The sequence below is a fragment of the Aulostomus chinensis genome, chromosome 7 (assembly GCF_037954235.1).
Source record: "Aulostomus chinensis isolate RoL2024-O1b breed Wild chromosome 7, RoL_Achi_v1.0, whole genome shotgun sequence".
Taxonomy (NCBI): domain Eukaryota; kingdom Metazoa; phylum Chordata; class Actinopteri; order Syngnathiformes; family Aulostomidae; genus Aulostomus; species Aulostomus chinensis.
In genome coordinates this window covers 18,389,953-18,407,854 of record NC_141326.1, presented here as the reverse complement: position 1 = coordinate 18,407,854, position 17,902 = coordinate 18,389,953, and the positions used below count along the sequence as shown (strand labels likewise).

General features: G+C 40.9%; 1 long non-coding RNA gene across 2 annotated transcripts in view; it reads right to left on the bottom strand.

Annotated features, from left to right (window-relative positions):
• Positions 1 to 776: 776 nt before the first annotated feature.
• The window catches only part of LOC147258855 (uncharacterized), a 67,329-nt gene continuing 50,203 nt past the window's right edge, over positions 777 to 17,902 (bottom strand). For both annotated transcript variants that reach the window (XR_015116812.1, XR_015116813.1), the window contains exons 4-5: positions 4,242 to 4,348; positions 777 to 1,668 (exon numbers count right to left, since the gene is read on the bottom strand). This is a non-coding gene — a long non-coding RNA (uncharacterized LOC147258855). The remainder of the gene's footprint in view (positions 1,669 to 4,241; positions 4,349 to 17,902) is intronic.

The window sequence follows — 17,902 nt, the reverse complement described above, 5'->3', positions numbered from 1 at the left end:
ATTGTTGTTTATGCTTTCAAATGGGATGCATTGGGAAAAAAAAAACTTTACAAGAAAGATGCTTTCCCTTCGATCTGAAGCTCCTGTTGGCTCAAAGAGAAATATGGTCTTGCTTATTCTTACATTATCTCAGCCTTATATGCAAAAATATGTTAAATTCTATTCATTAGGATTCTCACATGCACTGCATCCATGAAGACACCCCCCCCCCCTTAATCTCACTGCTATATATCCTGAAGTGGGTTATTTCAAACTGTATCCAACAACCCTCTTCATATCTTTGTGACTTTGAATATCGCTGGACTATCAGAAGAGAATTATTTCCCCCCAGCACCAACTGTAGCATTGAGCAGCCATATTTTACCAGCGCATCTATAGATGTGCAGCATTAGAACTCATGAGTGGCACCTCATTTCACACAGACTAATGGCTTGACACTGAGAGCACACTAGGGGGATCCATGCAGGGGAGTGTCCCTCTCTCTCTCTCTTTTTTTTAATCCATTTTTCTTTTTTGGACTAAGTTTTATGAGATCCAAGGATTATGGTTGAGTGAAAGTCATGGTGAGCTGTTGCACCAGCAGAAAGGATGACTTCATCCTATGTTATATATATCACTTTGATCTCAGTTTTTATTTTTTTAACAAATTCTGCCGGCTCAAAGTGCTGTAGCAAATAAAAACCTTGACAACTTAAAGATAAGTTCAGTCAGAGGTCTTTATACTCACCCCCCTTCCCCCCCCAAAAAAACCCCTACCCTTAACTGCACCAGCCGTGTGATATTTAACTGATTTAGATAAAGAGAAGCAGTCTACTCTTTAGTGAACTTATCGTCGCCGCCTGGATGTGACAGACAGTGTAGCCCTCCAGCTCAGTTGTCATACACCGGCGGCGACCAGTCACAGCTCGTCAGGTTGCATGATTGTATAATTGTGTTGTGACACCTTGAACCCGCCGGTGGTATATAACCATGTTAATTTTCTGATAGCACACTGTGGGCCGTTAGAATCAGAGTTATGATGGGTGTAATTTGTGCCTCCAATGGCAGAGTGAAAGAAGCAGGTCATCAGCAGGATAAATACAAATTAAAATTGATGCAGGTCTCATTTCTGCTTGACCAGCTTGTGTTGGCAGGGGGGCGGGCTGCAAAGAGCTAGGAATGTTGCACTTGCCATTTGGTCCTCCATTACATTTCAGGGCCGGAAGGCAAAAACTCTAAATAAAATGTACCTGCCCAAAGATATGCTGCAGGATCACAGGCTTGATAATAAACCTGGGGAAAACTGGAAATATGTCTTCTTTTATAACTCCGGTCATGCCTCCGTGAAGACATTTCTCAAATAAAGTTTCTAACCTCTAATTTCATGTCAGAGCAGCTGTCAAAAAATAAATATGAAGAGGTGACAAAGGATCAGAGGAGATAGATTTGGATATTTTCCTGTTATCAACACCGGGAGCAAATAGAAAGCTTGTGACTTGAGAAACAATGCCTGTATTACCTTCACACTGTTGTGTGTGTGTGTGTCTTAGTATATATATATATATGTGTGTGTGTGTGTGTGTGTGTGTGTGTGTGTGTCCAGTAGATCCAGAGAAGCGTTCTCCTGAACTCCTGTCCCAGCTTCTCTGCCTGGGAGTTCAAGAGCTCTTCATTACAGCCCCTGCGCATCTGAGAGAAAGAGAAACAATGCTTAAAGCCCAGTGCACATAACCTTTCCAATCAATCAGCAGTTCAAACTGTCTCTCACTCCTGCGAATCATTCAGTTTCTAGCTGGTCAAGTGCATCACGGAGTCAAAGAGAGCCTCCTATCACAAAATATCTCTCGCTGAACTCTAAAATAAAACTGAAGGGGAAAAAAGGAAAAAAGAAACTGCAGTCACAACATTTAAACCAGTGCCTATACATTATCTGACAGTGTGTGTGAAATATGTATATTTATGAAATCTAGCCTGACGATACAAATGTGGGCGTCAAACAAAGACTCGTCGGTAATGTTTTGTACAAATCCACTGATATAATAATTATACTATCGCCAGTCTTTAGTGGAGGTTGATTGTTCTTGCTGTGAGCTAACACACTTAATTGTAGTATGCAAATGAGAGCAATTACAAAGCTTTTAGGTGAAGAGATGACAGCTGAGGTTGGCTTTATTGGAGGCCTCACCCAAACTGTTGTCATGGAAACCACATAGAATAACGCAACTGTCAAATGGATATAATCTCATGAAATGTCGACAAATTGCCTCCTCTCTACTTTGTGCTCCACCAAGCAATTCTCAAATGAAAAGACAGATTCTTTGATTAAAGAGCAATATTATATATATATACATATATATATATATATATATATATATATATATATACACATACATATATATATATACATATATATATATATATATATATGGCAATTAGTTACATGATTCAAAAGAATATTCTGTTATTTGATGAATAAAACATTCTTTTGGTTGTGCTCCTTCTGCACAGAGATCCTCAATATAGGCAAATTTACAATGTTTAAAAATTATTTGCACTTTTAAAGGAGAAAAGTATTGTTTGGGGTATTTATTTATTCTGGGGTTTGATCATGATTCCTGTGAGTTTTGGTGTTTGCATTTTAAATGTAATTCTTTATTTTTCTAGTTTCAGTGGTTTAGTATTTGATGATGGTCAGGATTAAGTGATACTGTTTTTGTGGATCAGTGTTTGTGTTTGCACGTCTCTTAAGTCTGAACACTGGTGAGACTTGTGAAGATTGTGTTTAATTTATCAAGTTGCCATTTATATCAGCACTGCAAAAAAACCCATTGTGATACTGTTTTACATCTACAGTTTATTGCTCACCTCTTGCCTAAACATTGCACATCAGCGAGACTTGCAAGCCGTTTATATGCAAACTCAACTCATCTGATGAAGGTGAAACATCAGTGAAACTGACGGCTAATCACATGACAATCCAAATAAAGGCACTGCTGTAATTTTGTAGACTAAGACCCATAAAATAAACATTTCAGTGGGCAGTATGTCATTTTATTTAAAAAAAAATGCCATCATGGCTAAAAAGGGTTTTTTTAAATTACATTCTCTTTACAAGTTTTTTTTTTTTTTTTTTCCTGGCCTGAATGAGACATTGACTGTTTATCCCAAATTATAGGAAATGATACAATCATTGCTGCTGGCGTGGAAAGTAAATAGTTGTGGTCTACATTTGGTCTAAATATAACAATCTATATTACAATTACTCTCGTGGAGGCATTCATGAATTAAATATGAGTTGTGTTGGAGAATGAGATGTTATAAAGGTAAATGACAAGAGGCAGCCTGTAATTGAGGTGGTGGCAACATGGGCCTGCTGAACTAATCCCTGACTTGGTCATGTGACAGGCTGTTCTCCAATGGCAGGAGTTCTTTTCACCACAAAGCCGGGGCAGCTGGGAAAATTGATTTCTCATCTGAGGTGTATTTGATAGCTTTTGAAATCAAAAATTGAAATTAACTAACCTACGCCCCATCATTACAAAAGAGCAAATTAAACTGCAACAGCATTTCCTCCGAGCTCTGGAAGCCTGTGAAGGAGACGGCGCAACCTCGACTCGTCCTGCGACTCTCCCTCTCCTTCTCTCTGCTCAGAATAACATTAAAAACAATAAATTGGGTGTATAGTGTTTTCAAATAATTACATGTAAACCACTTCCATTTTTATAATGTGATTTACAGCACCTTTTGTTTCATATTAGAGGTAAAAGGAATATTTTTAGCAATGAAATAAAGGATTTTGTTACTTGTTTGATGATATCATTTACATTTTTACTAATTTTCATTGCCATGTAAATGCAACAATTTCGGAGTATTTAAAATTTGAACATAAACAGGGAATATTATATGAATAACAAATTAACTACTTAATTTCTAATTATGAAAGGCTCTGTAGATTTAGCATCTGGGGGGAAAAAAACACAGATATATAATTTTAAAAAATGTAGCAATAAATATATTTTTTTCTTCTCCAAACTGTCTGCCCAGAAGGAGTAACTATGAATGATAAATTTACTATTCACAATTAGTACGATGTAAACAGCAACATTTGGGAGGAGGATCTCTTTGTGAGAGTGACTGAAAGTGGACGAGACGTGAAGCCAAACAATGTAGCTGGTTTGCGCTGACAAACGACATGCCGAAACAGATGTTCCTGCAGGTGGACATGAAGATCAATAGGCGGTGGAGAGCAGCTACATAGTTACCTGAGCTGCTGGAACTTGTAGCAGATGTTAAACAGACTGATGCCCTGGAAGGCTGATCAATGGACAGAAGGCAGATGGAGGAGAACATGGAGGAGTGCTGGGAGGCGCTGTGAGTAGAGAGAAACATAAAATAAGGGGAGTCACATTTGATATGCAGATGGGGCTCCTGTCCACACAGTTAACCCATCAACACACAAAAATAATAGGCTTCAACTTTGGAGAAACTTCCACTGAAACTCCCGTCATCGTCTTTTAATTAATGGTGAATTCACCACAAAATCTGAAGCAAACTATTTATCCGGTATAATAATTCTTAACAGGTAGTTTAGGGCACAGTGATGACCACTGACAGATGTGAGAAAGCAGAGATTCAGCAGTTTTCTTAGGCTAAAAACTTGCCTAATTAGCAGTAGTGAGGAGGTGTCAGGGTGAGATCTAACAGACTATCACCTTTACCTCCCATTAGTGAATTAAAAACACACTGAAATCCCACAGCTTCACTTAGCCACCACAAGTGGGTATAAATAGTTGATTGATTGTTTTATGCAGGCGTGAATGCCGTATTACAATATGGAGCTTAGCTTAAAGATATAAGATGATTATTGACGCAATGAAAAATCAGTGTAAAATCATCATAAATCTTGTTTTGACACAATGTTCATGCACTGTAAAAATGATTTCCCCTGCACATAAATTAGGTGTAATAATTGTCAAACTGGGTATGCATGACACGTTTTTGCTCTTTCCCTGCATGCTGCGCACCTGTAGTGGCACGTAGCCACAGACACACACTCACACTCCTCCTGTACACACACACACACACGCGCGCGCGCACACAAACACGCACAGATCTTCTGACATCGAGCGTCCCAGTGGCCTTGCTGTCCGAGAAGCAACTTGAACTAGGCGATAACCTGATAGACTTTATCTTGTCTTGCCTGGGTCTCAGTGAAGCCTGAAGAAGACACTTCAACTGCACAGCATCCCCCCAGAGTCCTAACCTTCCCCTCATCTCTCCTCGCCGCCATCGCTGCCTGAAAGCTGTCAGCGGCCTGTTGCTTATTGATGTTTCTGCATGTTTTATGTCTTTCTGAGATATGACGGCCCTGACACAGTGCTGATTTCAATCAGCTTGCCACATTCCACAGAGAGTGACAGCTGGGAGAAGTAAGGAGGACAAAAAAAAATGGTGGGGATGTCATTGGCTCAGATCAAGCTCTGGCCTTGTCTCTGACCGGGGATTCTCCTCCCTTCTAATGAAAATGTTTCATTCACATCTCACATCTCATGCCTCCCTCGCTGATGAATTCAATAGAAGAAAAAAGAGAAACGAATAGTGAGGGGAAAGAAATTCAGCTTTTGTCAGATTGGGGAGGCAAGAAGAGAGGATGACCCCTGAGCCAAAGGTTTTGACACTGCATCAATCCCTTTAGGGGTGAGGCCTGCTGGACCAGCTCTGGCTGAAGATTACTTCAGCACATCTGAGGGATGGCTGCTCTATCTATTTCACACATTCTATGCAGAGGAGAGTCTTGTATGCTTTGGATCCTGAGCTGCCCAGTAAATTAGGTCTGAGATCATTCTATGGAATGAGGGGAGCTATCCAAGGCAATTCAACTCCAAAACCATTGACAGAGAGCTTACCGAATCCCTGAGAAAAGAAGACACATCTACTCCCGTCTTTCTCTTTATGATAGCAACTAGAATGTACCCTGGATAATCCCAATAAGGCTCTTTACTTGCAAATTCAAGTATATGCACATATGTACCGATAAGACGCTCCCACGCAGCTTTCTCACATACATGTTATTGACAAGCATATCAGATCTATTCACGCTTTTGTCCTGATCGAGGGTAATATCTTTAGCTTATTAGCTCCTGCGATGCTACATTATGATACGGTAATAATTACAAATGCTCATTAAGATTGCAGACTGCTGGGGGAAATATTTTTCTACATGGACATAAATAATAATAAAAAAATAAAAACACTGTTATCCAGGCATATTCCAACATATATTCAGAGATAGAACTTTTTTTTTCCCCCTGCTAAATTCTCAAACAGCACTCCTTGTGTTTATTATCATTTTGTTTTTATTATTGTATTTTTCTGTATTTTCTTCAATGTTATCTCTAACTTAACTGGACTTTAAAATAAGAAAAAAAAAAGATCTCATTGTCTTTTCAAAACTTGTTTATCTGAATCTGATAAACCAGTAGTCTATTCACTTCTGTTTTCATTGGGAGATATCAAATTAATAGCTCCAGTTGGACTACTTTACTTTGAGTGCGCAGTCTTATTTCACTTTTTTTTTTTTTTTTTTTTTTACACAGAACGCAATTACTGAAGCCATAATGAGATTCCAAACAAAGACTAAATTAGCTGTCATTAAATTATTTCAATTTCCTTACCCTAATAGAAGATTGTGACAGGTGTCATAGTTGCCGTTATGTTTGGCTTTCGCAACATGTTATAATGGATAATTGATCCATCAAAAAACATCAAGCCAAAGCAATAACTGGCTTGAGAGTAGCGCACTGAACATGCAGAAAATCGAATTTAACCCCGTGTTGACTAAGACACTCCCTTGCTCTGTCGATCAAGCATGTCTCTTCTTGACAGCTCTGTTCACATGTTGTTAAATAATCTAAAGGGGAAAAAGAGAAACATGAAAGAAAAAAGCAAGTCTCAGAAGAACTGTCACAGAGAAAAGGAAAATGCCATGGGGGGCGAGGAATGCCTTCAGTCGCGCAGCTTTTCACATTTTAATTTCAGTCTCTGGGACTGACTCATGGTAGCGCCTGAGTGAGTGGGTCCTGGGAGTCAGGGCTCGAGCTGACCCCTGAGCATAGACGAGCCCGGAGAGATGTCAGCTGAGAGCTCCTGAGGATCACCAGGCTGCCAGGCGCTTTGAAAGCTGCTGCCAATTCAGCCTAAGTTTCAGCTGAATGGTCGCCACAGAGAAGGGGAGCGACAGCAATAAAAACAGGTTGCAAAGGGAAGAGAATTTGCTTTCAAAATGTATTTGTCCTTTGACCTTTGCATCCAACCTCGTGGCCTCTGTCTTTGAAGCCGAGCATATTTTTTGAGAGACATTGAAAAGGGGAGGGTTTCAGGGGTGGACTTGGGGCCTGTCAGTATAAATATATTAATAATCTGACAGCTTCATCTGCTTTTGAGGGCTAGGCTTGACAGCTTCACAATGGTCGGCGCTGTAGTCCTTCTCGTACATGTCTAGCTTTCCTGTCTGAACAACAGAGAGTTTATTAAGACATCAGACTCCTGTGAAGTATTGATTTTACACCAGTCTCTGTCACTTACTGTATTAGCCCAAGCAGGAGCTCTAAAATAAACTATGACAGCTGCATGTAACCTGCTGAATATTTGTGAGAGAACTGCTCACTTCAGGTAAATTTGCTGTTTTATTTTGTTGTAAATCTTCAATCTGATATTGCTGAGTTCCATGATCAAACAACAATACGCCGCAGAAAATGCTTTTATTTGATTTTTCTTTCTTTTTTTTAAAAAAAAGAGGAAATTCAAATTTTTGACAGTTACAAATGAAGGAGACATGCATTAGAAAAGAGATTGTTGCAATTAAGTTTCTTCGACTAAAAAGAAGAGAGAGAGTGAGAGAACGCTATCTTGAACAAAGGAGGGGGATGTGCATCTGCCTGTGGAAACGCGCCCCGCCCCTCAGACAGTGGGTCTGCCCGTGGAGAGACAGAGGGAGAGAGGGGTCAGAGGGAGCACAGGTAATTGAGGTGTCCCCGCCCCTCCCTTTTTTCCAGGGCTTCTCACCCCATCCTTTCACCCCCCCACCCCTCCACCCTATCCACACAGCGGGCACAATTACGCTTCCCATCACCCCACCAGCTGGCCCCCGTGATCCCACACTTCTTACTAAACGCGACTCCATCGGCCCTTTCCCTCTTAACCTCTCAGCACCCGCTCTGGGGGAATAGTAAAGCTGCACACAAAACTGGAGTGAAAGAAGAACTCACACGGTTCTACTACTTTTAACACTTTAGGAAAAAAGAAAGGAGGAAAAAAATATACTGGGGTTGAGTTAAATGTGGGTTTGAATTAGCGTAGGGGTATGACAGGACTCTATAGCGCCAACGGGAGGAGGTTAAAATATGCTTAAAAATAAGTTCTAACCTTGCGATAATTAATTTTACACCTAAAATTAGAAGACATGTGACACGTTTATATAGATTTGCAGAAAACAGCTAAATTCAATTTTCAATAATAGTCAATCCTCTATCAAGTATTAGAACATCTTGAATCAAACTGTATGGCTTATCATCATGTATGTTAATTGAGCGGCTTGAAATAGATTTCAACACCAGCGTGTCAGTCTGATCACATTTCTCGAACACGCTCCGAGTGTCTCTTGATAGACAGTGTTTTCATTCCATCCCTTCATATTAATGAGTAGGAAGGCTCTCCTGTGCGTTATTACCTGAAATAATACCATATGGTAAAATGTAAACAACATCTGCATATTCATGTCACAACTTCATCTGTTTAATTAGTTCCAGCAAAGCAGTTTACCCTCTGAGGCCCTCGCTGTCAGAGCAGTGATGGTGAAGCCGTGCCCTGCTGTCGGGCCTGACAGTCCTCCATTGTTCCGTTGACGCTCCTGCCCTGTCTGTTTAATGCCAGGTGCATCTTTACAGGCCACAGATCAGGTGAAGTCAGTTAGGAAGCTGCTTTCTAACTGATGCCAAACCTGTCATATATCCTCCCTTTTTAGCAGGAGGATCCACTAATTATTTGAGGATAATCTAGTATATGTGAGCGAGTCTTTGTTAAAACTAAAATGACACCATCTCTGACACGCATCTGCCACAGCAAAACTATCGAAGTGTGGTGAAATATACTCATTAATACAGAAGGATGATGCACAGGTCTGACACGTCATAACACCAGTAGGACCCGACCGATATTAAATATTTGAGCCCGATAACGATGACGATGAAACAGCAACAGAAAGATCTCAAATTACCGATATGGGAAATCGATAGGAAATTTTTGTGCTGGACTGAAGATAGACAATTCCTATGTTCATTTGCACCACTTTTGTACCGATATGACTGTGTACAGGTAGGACGCCATATTCTTTAATAAGAATAAGTCACTTTTCAAAAAAATATTTAAAATTGTCATGCATGACCATATAAATAAAGACTCAAATAAAATAGTAAAATAAATAAGGCGGAGGCGCCGGAGCGCTCTCTGCTGGATACACTATGTTACACCATTTTAACATCACCAGGTATTCATTTATGCACTTCCATCATTTTCTATACCGCTTATCCATTAAGGGTCGGGGGTTAGCTGGAGCCTATCCCAGCTGACATTGGAAGAGAGGCGGGGTTCACCCTGGACAGGTCGCCAGTCCATTGCAGAATCTTATGCGTTTTATGTGATGTAAAAAAAGTTTTAAATATCCGCGCATATCAGAAATTCTATACGCTGACACGAGATACATACAGGTCATTGGCCCGTAATCAGCCGATATATCATTCTGCTGATATATCCGTCAGGTCCCGAATATCAGATATATAATCAGATATTGTTTGTTTATGTATATTTAAATCCTAGCAATGCAACGTAATTCCTCATGAATCTTTAATACGCAAACACCAATTGACAATTTTTACTCACCATTACTGTATATTATGAAATATTACTGCCAGAAAATTCACTATGATCATTTTAAATCTCTTTGGACGCATATAAAACAAAACCAAAAACAGAGAAATGAGGGAAAAAAACAAAGCAATGTAGTATGAGAAGCTTGAGTGGGCATTCTCTAATTAAATTCTCCTTCATCAGACGCTCATTTGTGCACCAGCATTAATACTTTTGACCCCATGCAGCCTGAACACTAACATGCCTGAGGAAGGAAAAAGAGGAGAGGAATGAAAGAGAAAAACATGAGGGAATATCTTATTAAGGGAGTCGGGCATGTTTTGGCCCTCGTTTCTTGATGGCTGCTCTTGGTGTCGCGACCTACTGGCGTCTAGCTAATACGACAGTGTACGCCATGTCATTGTTCTCAATCAATAACTAATTATCAAAGTACTGGCTCCGACCCGTATTGTCCTCTTTGCTTGGAGCCCTTGTTGTGGACTGAAAGACAGAAAGGGGGAAGAAAGGGGAAAAGAGGGTGGCTTTTGGCTGCACAGTGATGCTGCCGCCACATCATCCTTGCAAGCCTTTCAAGATACACTGTGCCGTCAGTTTGAATTACCGTCCCCTACTAATTGATATGAATTAGAACAGAAGAATTGTTGTTGCTGCTGAATGTCATAACGATATCCTCAAAGTAATCATTGGAGACAAAAAGAGAACAGCACAAAACACACAAGCAGGCCAAATAAGAAAAGAAAAATTAAGCAGACTCCTGCTACAGACTTTGCAAATGAGGCTTTTGACAAATGAGGAAAAAAATATTGGACTGCTACCAATCTGTATGTTCCATTATTTCAATCTTGTTTGCAAGTATCAACCATGATTTTAACTCAACTAAAGGATTCATTTCCCAGAAAGATTTCATGAAGTTGTGTTGTAATTGTGAGCCATATCTTAACCATCAGTAGGTTCAAACACAGCACTCTAATCACTGATACAATGTCCTTTTATCACCTTGTCATTGTTAGTTGGTTTTTACAAATGAGCTGACAGAAATAGAGGAACCCAGTAATTTGTAGTTGGCAACACAGGCTGGATTGTGTGCTGGTGCCTGCCTGTCTCTGTGCTTCCTAATGGGGTGGCTAGTCCTGTCATCCCACGTGGCAGCACAGTTCACTTCTCCTCAGCCCTGTTGGTGCCACAGGCACCAGAACTGGGGGCTCAAGCCCCCAGGAGCCCAGGGGGTGGCTGGTGCCCCAGTGGCAGGCAGGGATCAGCCGAGTGAAAGTGCTGCCTCAGGACAGTGAGTCTAATCCCACAGCAAGAGCAGGGCAGCTGGAGCGGCCCATCCGTTCAGACTGTATAATGATATCCCCTGCACTGGATCTGATGTCTGACCTCATTACCAGAGTTTAATTGTGTTGCTAACAGAGTTTCGGTTCTTTTCTCTGGCCTCTTTCCGTTTTTGACATCTCTCCAAAAGAGTTCCTGCATTGCTAACAAAACTAAATTAATTACCTATACATCTCGTCCTGTTTGTGGTCATTACAATTAAGAGGAGCAATATCCCGCTAAACATGAACACAATTTTTTTGTAACATTAAAAACTGCAGAAAACATTATTTATGAGTTAGAAAAGTTATACTCTGCACAATACAAACACTGAAAAGCTTCTCAAAAATTAAAATCCACAAGCCTTTACTACTATTTCTACTCAGAAGCCACAAACTACTTAAAACTTTTTTTTTTCAAAAATAACAGGTGGTTATTCAACGGGGAATGCTTTGAAATGGGAAGGACGTTAGTAAATTAACAGTTCATTAACACGTTTTAAATATACCTGCTCCTATCACGTTGTGTTTATTACAGATGAGTGTGAAAATGCTTCAATATATATGTAAATGATGATGGCGTTGTTCACACTTTTTATTAGGTAACAATTTTTTTCTTACTGCACAATTCAAGGAAATTAAGTGACAAATTTACGGTTAAAATTTTATATCAAAGTCTTCAATCGGATTTGAATGAACACCAGAGAACTGGGCAGAAATACTGTGCGTACCCCCCCCCCCCCCCACCCCCGCCCGCTCTGTTTTTTGAGATTTGTATGACCTGAGATCCAGCCATAACCTGCCGTCCACCACAGAGGAAATAACTGTTATTCATGGCTGATATTAAATGATACATAAATAATGAAAACAGTGAGTGCTGTGGTGTAAACACAAACAGCATGACTGGATCTCAGTGCTGCAGACTTGAAGCTCTGTCGCCTCACTGTCACCAGCCTTCTTCTTCCCACACAGCTCAAGAGGTGGTGTCATCTTGGAGTCCTACTCAGTAACCCGCACATCCTCATGAAGCTACCGCTGGGTTGTGGGGGAACGAGCCACCACTGTTAATAGGGTTGCACTGAGAAAACATCACAACACGAGTAAACAGGGCACTTCATTGTGTATCGGGTGCAGATAAACTTGGAGTAAAAGTATCATGGTGGTTAAAGGTTACAGGCAGAAGGTATCTGAATGTGTGCAAACAGCAGTCCGTGCACAGTTGCAGGGAAAAAGATGCTGCGCTGTAATAAAAACGCCTCATTACTACCCTTCCTGTTTTCTTGGGCTCATATAGTGTAGCAATGTGCCCTTGAAAACAGACCCCAATTAATTCTTTGCATTGTGCATGTGGATAGATTTTCCAATATTCTCATCATGAAAGAGCAATTATAATTCCATGATTCATATGCACACTCCATTTGAAGCAGCTATCCTCGCCCATTGTCAGTTGTCAGAGTAGAGGATAAACCATGAAAAGCCCTAATCCAGCTATGGGCAGCAGGCTTTAATGAGCAGTCTGTCTCAGGCAGAGCCATGTGATACCCAGGCTGGGGCCAGACCAGTGCAACGTGGGGGTCAGCTCCTAATGGAAGGTTTCGTGGCTTCCCCTCTGGAGAAGGGCGGAGCCCACTTACGTTGACCTGTTAAGTCAAGTTGGTCTCCTCTGACCCTCCAAAAGATGCCTGGATGTGGGAGATTGTCAGGAAAGCTACAGCACAAACAGCCTTGCCGCCTGCAGGCAGTTGGGCTTGCTAGTAATGAAAAGAGGAGAAAAAAAGAAAACGCCAACTCAGAACAAGAGATTGAGGTCTGTGAAAGATGTAAATTCAAAGCAAAAGCAGCAGAACTTTAACCTATGGGCTATTATGCAGCAAGTGAAACTGAGCTGCCACTTGGAATTAGGAGACAATAGGGAGTTCAGGCCAGGGGCATTTAACCAGTGGACATCTAGTGTATCAGATCCCAGTCTTAATGACATCAGTGACCGTAGCTTTGCAGAAACTGATCTTTGGTGGCATACAGTAAGGGTTGTAGCCGAAGGGAATTAGTAAAATATATGGAAAAAATATGGAGAAAAAATAGGAAAAAGAATAATGAAAAGAGGTTATGAGAAACTAGGGTGAATATTATTGCTGGTCTTGACTGAGGTGGAAAAGCTGTGCAAATAGTCATGGGATTGCAAAGTCAATAATATGTGCAATCTTCACAGACAGAAAGCTATAATCAACAAAAATCCATATTGAGGGTGAATGCCAGAGTTTTTCAAAATGTCAGAGGAGTGTGTTTGCAGAAGGGCAGCAATGACAGATGAAGAGCAGGGAGGTGAGTGGCAGAGAACACGGGGACAGGCGGACTCTGTGCTGATGAGGTCCTGGACACAGAGACCAGGCAAAGTGCAGCGGCGGGCCAGGAGAGCACTCCGCCTCAGTCTGCTCCCCACAGAAAAGCCAAGAGGAGTCAGCAGTGCTACTGCTATCTAATGGGAAACGTCCACTTAAAATTCACAGGTTAACAAGCCGGTAGGCAGCCTGGATTACAAAATGGAAGCAAGAGTGATTTTTGAAGACACTTTACATCGACATTTTTAGCAATGATAAAATGACTCATGTCTCATTCCGCGCGCAGACCTATAAAATACAATGCTTTTACTGCTGGACAAAACAGAGCAACTGAAAACTGGGTGATTTGGGAGGAAAATACATTTTTGTGAACCTAAGCACTTAAGTTGAGTCATTTTAGAGATATAGATATTTTTCATTTTCAACGCAGACAAAAATGCAATAACATAGACGGGCCTTTTTTCCCCTCTCCCTTTTCCATTTCTGTTTCGTAAATCCTTTTCAATTCCCATTCTTCTTTTGAGGTCTTTTAAGTCATTATAAATGTGTTCTCTCTCCCTGTCTGTTTCTCTCTCCTTCTCCCTTGCTTTAGTCTTCTTGAATAAAATAAGTGCAGATTTGCTGGAAATCAGTGGCTTTTGTGTGTGGCTGCAGGAGCATGGTGAAATGTTTGGACACTAATACCCATTCATTTCGGTAGCGCTATAAATAAAAGCTGCCAGCTCTGCGGCTGCCGTGAAGTGGTATTCTTTGGTGCCCAGCAGGATGTCCTGTTCACATTAGCGCAGCAGGGAAAACTGGCCGGAACAGCCAGACAACTAAATCAAGACATTGTCAACTTCTGACAAAATTGCTATAGAGGGGAGAACTGGTTTTAAACAGCGTTGAGCATGTCTGCTTGAGTGCATGTTGCAATATGCGAGTATGTGTTTGTGAGGCAGGGACACACAGAGAGGGACAGCAAGAGAATGAGAAAACAAGACAAGCTTGGGGGGACACATATCCTTCAAAATCTAGTATATTCAACACAATAATTTCTTGCAGAGCAACACTATGAAGTTGGCATGAATGACGAGGAGTTGCTCGACTGGAGAACACAGTGCTTAGATCAAGAAATAAAAACCTTCGCTTCGACAAACCTCATCTCATGTCGAGTTCTTTCTCCTCAATCCATTTCAAAATTCCTCCAAGGATCATATTTTTACTATTTACCAGTGGAGCACAACCCTTAAAAAAAAGAAGATATTATATATACATATATAAGACAGAAAAAAAAATCAGACCTGCATTGTCTCTTAGTCTGACACAGAGTGTGAATGCAAGCACTAGAATTTGACTTGTTGTTGGATGACAGGGGTCTGGCCTCTAGTCATTTTGAGCCACCTAATTATCAACTGCACATGTCCCCTATCTGTGCATATAAACTTCACTAATCCCCCCCCCCCCCCCCCAACCATAGAGAGAGAGAGAGGGGAAAAAAAAGATCAGAGATAAATCTTACAGCATCTGTGCTAAACTTACACCAGGTCAGGGCAAACAGCACCCATGCGACAGAATGTCATAAAGCATAGTCCTTTAAACACAAAACCAGCCCTGGGCTGGATTTGCAGGTGGTTGATTGCCTGATCTTCACAGAGGTTAACTCTTAGGGAGTGCTAAAAGCTGCAGGTCTGAAAGGGAGTCCGATCATCAGAGGAGGCCTTAGTGCCAACAAGACCCAGATAATGACAACTCTGACCTCAGTTAAGTACATAACACAGCAAGAGCTCTTGGATGTGCTGCCCAGAACAATGTACGGGGGAGAGGGGAAATGCTGCGCCAGAGCCACAGCTGGGACATACCATGCCAGTGGGCCTGCCATTTTGATTAGGGCTAAGTAAGCCTTTTAACTTAGTTAGACTGAAAAGAAAAAAAAAAAAACACTCTCACAGTGGAGTTCCTATTCCTATACCTCTTTTTGCGTTATAAAGGCTAGATGACAACACCTTGGTTCAACACTTCCCTACAATGGGGAAATGAACCATGCACGGTGCATGTCACAGGCCTAATGTGCACTGCAGATTATACATGGAGGAAAAGAATGAAATGAGGTCTGGCAGTGCCACCGTGAGGTTGCGACTGGATTTTGTGTATCTCGGGGCATTCTGGACCACATCCAGATTTGCCCCCCTTTTGGAGTTCTGTGAACTGGAGATGAGAGGCTGCTCCCTCTTTCTGCAGGCTCTAAGTCGGAGTCTTTGCTGCAGGATGCAGTGGACCTTGAGAAAACACCAGTGAATCAGTCACCATCATCCCTCCTGGGACAAAGCTGACTGGCCACTTCTGAAGCTCCAGTGACCCAAGGCTTGAACCCTGCTGGTCTCCATTCCCTGCCCGACGCAGCCACTGGGAATCTATGACCTCAAGTTCATCGGGAATCACACACTTGCATGGCAGCTTCAAAAGCAACGGCTGGCTCAGTCATGTTTTTAAACTGTGGTGTGCCCTCCGCTGTCTGTGTGCAAATTAACAAAACAACATATAAATAAACATAGAATCTCCGTTCAGAAATGATTCATTTTCAAGGTTAAAAAAAATACGAAGGAAAAAAAGCATAACTATTTTTTTTCCATTTAAACATTTAAAGCTTTTTTGAAATCGCTTTCTTACTGCATCCAAGCCTGTGATGGCTCTTAATTGGTTGGCAAAGGGAGCAAAAGGTCTTTTTTTTAAAGGCGTGAGTGTGTGATTGTTGCAGCTGAATTGCTGCTGTGAAAGGCTGGCTGCATGATGTGGAGATGGAACACAGTGAGAACGGGTCACACAAAGGAGCCACCAGCCTTGCAAGCAGGGGGATGTTGGGGTGGGGGGGAGGGGGTGGGGGTGTATCTGGTGGTGTTGACGAAAGACAGCTCAAGACATAAATGTACAGACATGCAAAAGTGTGTGTGTGTGTGTGTGTGTGTGTGTGTGTGTGTGTGTGTGTGTGAATGTAGGCTGGGGGTGTGGGGGTGTACATATGAAACATCTATTTAAGTGTGAGAAAGTCATTAAGAGTGTCCTCACCAAATGACACTTCCCTTGTGTATAAATGATGCTTGACTGCTGTTCACATCATCCAGTGAACAGTGCAAACCCAGAATTTATAGTATAGTAGAATAGTTGCAACCCCCCCTTATGCTCCAAGGAGAAAAATATTATCAATAATATGTCTAAATTGTATGCAATCATCAAATCATCGTCATTTAATTTCAATTAGACAGATAATTTAGATACCATTTGTGGGAAAATCCTAGAAATGTATGTGAATCCCACATTTCAACATGCAACCATCACTTAGATGTTCAAAGGGTCTGAGATTTAAAGTTTTAACGGTTTCCCTGCAGAAGTTTATTCATATTTGTTCTAAAAAAGAGGTTAGGTGGAAACGCAGCACACGGTTCATCTTTAATAAAGATCTGATCAATGAAGCGCTCTGTTGCCAGGAAGAACACGGCAGGCAAGGTTATGCTCACTGCAACAACCATGATAAAAATCAATCAAAGGTGCGGGTGTATGCTTTCTGTTACCTTTTTGTATTTTTTACTGACAAAAAAACCTCAGGGCACGACTTCACTGTGCATCAAACGTCAAGTTATGAAATTAGAGGGAAATTTATGACCTGTTTATGCCAGTTCTCTTTTTTATTGATACTGGAAGTCGATTTAAACCTGCACACTTTGAGCAAAATAAATAAAAATTGGGCATAGAAAAAAAACCCCATCATTATTATTATTAAAACTTAAAATGCTTATGTCATGGATTTATTTAATCACTGGATTATTTTGCATGTAAAATAATCACAAGTATTATTTTTTTGCGTAAGTGATGAAAATGATTTGCACAGTTAATACTCAGTAAAACAACAGTTTATCCTTTTCTCATTAATACATGGTGGTTGAAATAAAGAGAAAATGTAAAACAGTTCAATAACAGCATATAATATCCATTGCTGGAACATCAGCAGTGCAGAAATGACTGCAGGAAGCATTTGCTGCAAGCACCCTTGGTTAACTGTCACGTACCGCTGTGATGAGATGTTTCCAATATTCACATCAGTGAATCTCTGCTTAAAATACACCCACACTTAAGATAATCACGGATGAGTTATTACATGTTCCATCCTCAGTGGTCCATTCTTAGATGCAGCCATCTTTGCAACAAGGTGACATCGCCAGCGGTTTTTCTTTTATCTTTTAAGAGATTTCTTGACGTAAATAACTTTGTTTATTGGAAAGATTTAAACCTAGAATAACCTCTTAAAGCCTTTGACTCTGAAAATGAATTATCTCTTATTCACAACAGCATCCACGGTAGATGATTACTAGC